The sequence below is a fragment of the Cervus canadensis genome, chromosome 4 (assembly GCF_019320065.1).
Source record: "Cervus canadensis isolate Bull #8, Minnesota chromosome 4, ASM1932006v1, whole genome shotgun sequence".
Classification (NCBI taxonomy): Eukaryota; Metazoa; Chordata; class Mammalia; order Artiodactyla; family Cervidae; genus Cervus; species Cervus canadensis.
This window is the reverse complement of record NC_057389.1, coordinates 49,791,894-49,793,962: the sequence shown is the minus strand read 5'-3', so window position 1 is coordinate 49,793,962 and position 2,069 is coordinate 49,791,894. Positions and strand designations below refer to the sequence as shown.

At 40.7% G+C, this 2,069-nt stretch overlaps 1 pseudogene; it reads right to left on the bottom strand.

The window, feature by feature from the left end:
- Positions 1-235: 235 nt before the first annotated feature.
- On the bottom strand, positions 236-1,249 carry LOC122439196 (annotated as a pseudogene).
- Positions 1,250-2,069: the final 820 nt, after the last annotated feature.

The following is a 2,069-nucleotide window of genomic DNA, read 5'->3' as shown; positions in this document are numbered from 1 at the left end:
TTTTCTAGAAAAATATTAAAGATAACTTAACATGCCAAAATTAACAGGTTGGTAGTTTTGCTTTATGTAAATGTCCTCAAATTTAAATGTGATTTCTATGTAGCAGTAAGGTCCACATCTTTGGGTTGTATATTACTTGCATCATAGGTGCCAAGAAACAATTCTCACTACCTAGAATTATTATACCTTAAAAAGTGCTAATCTAGTGATGTTTTGAGGCTTCACAGCTTAAACCCATTATATTATGGAATCCACAGCTCAGGATTGTAGAGAAAGTCTTCAGAAGTTTTTGTTGCTGTAACCATCCAATTAAAGGACCATTTCAGGAATTGTTGGAAGGTGGGTTATTCTGTAGTATCTATGCCTCAGTTGCCATGTACGCCCAGAAACAATCCACTTCAACTTCAGAATATTTGGTTTGACACACTTTTTCGATGAATGTTCAGTTAAACACTTGGATACGAGCTCTTGCCAGAAAGTCAAATCTCTGCCACTGATCTTGGAAAGTTTCTGAAGATGTTCTACTCCTTCTGTTAACTTTATACACTTCTGTGCTTGGATCTCCAATGCAATGATAGACAATGTCAACACAGATGGCTTTGCTTTAGAAAATATGATCCTGCAGTAGCATGCCTTAATTTGGGCTTCTAGTCTTTCAAAATTAAGGCTACTCTCTTTTCATGTAGCACATTCGCTTGAAGGTGTGAATGATAGAGTTGTAGAAACAAAAAGGCAAGAGTAGCTTTGACTTTCCAACACACCTTCTCCAATACAATCTTCTCCATTCTCATCAGGTCTGAAACCGTGAACCTCTACACACTTATTCAGATTAAGTCAGTAGCCAATGGGACATTCCTTTCATCTTCTGTTGATTTTACAGCCAAATAGAAGCAGCTTAGTCCAACACACCCAATGTGCTTGGGCTGTACCTTCATTTTAGACAGGAATCTGTCTGGTAAATTCACAGCTAGAGAAAATGTCTCTGTGTCAAAGCCAAAGAACTGAGTTAGACTAAGAAGATCTTTTACTTCGAAGTCCCTCAGTCTTGCAGTCATTCTAAGGCCATTATCATGTGCAGATTCAGTGAGCCTCAAGCTGCAGACCTTTGGCTGACATCTCAACTGCTGTTCCAACAGGGCATTCAGCTGGTGTAGCAGTTTCTGAGAGTCAATTGTTGTCAGTACCTCTATCATCTTGATTGTGACTGCAGTTCCTCGGCGGTAAACACCCTCCCTGGGCCTGCTCTCACCTCACCCTCTAATATCGCTCTCACGATATTAGATTCGAGAGGCCTATGAGGCAGCGAGAGGACTCAAGGGAAAGAGGGGACAGGTCCGGGGAGGGGGAGCCATCTTGGGTAGAGTTTTCTGCAGCGCCATCAAGACAACAGTAAATTTATTTATTTTTAATTGAAGGATAATTGCTTACAGTATTGTTTTGGTTTCTGCTAAACATCAACATGAATCAATCATAGCTATACCTATGTCCCCTCCCTCTTGAACATCCCATCCACTTCCCTTCCTAACCCACCCCTCTAGATTGTTACAGAACCCCTGTTTGAGTTCCCTGAGTCATATAGCAAATTCCTGCTGGTTATTTATTTTACATATAGTAATGTATGTTTCCATATTAATCTCTCCATACATTCCACCCTCCTATTCCTCCTCCCATCCCTCTCCCACCCGTGTCCATAAGTCTGTTCTCTATGTCTCCATTGCTGCCCTGCAAGTAGGTTCATCAGTACTGGCTTTCTAGAGTCTATATATATGTGTTAGTATAAGATGTTTGTTTTTCTCTTTCTGACTTACTTCACTCTGTATAATAGGCTGTGGGTTCATCCACCTCATTAGGACTGACTCAAATGCATTCCTTTTTATGGATGAGTAATAATATTCCATTGTATATATGTACCACAACTTCTTTATCCATTCATCTGTCAATGGACATCTAGGTTGTTTCCATGTCCTCAGTTGAGTTCAGTTGCTCAGTCATGTCCAACTCTTTGCAACCCCTTGGACTGCAGCACACCAGGCCTCCCTGTTCCTCACAAACTCCCAGAGTTTACCCAA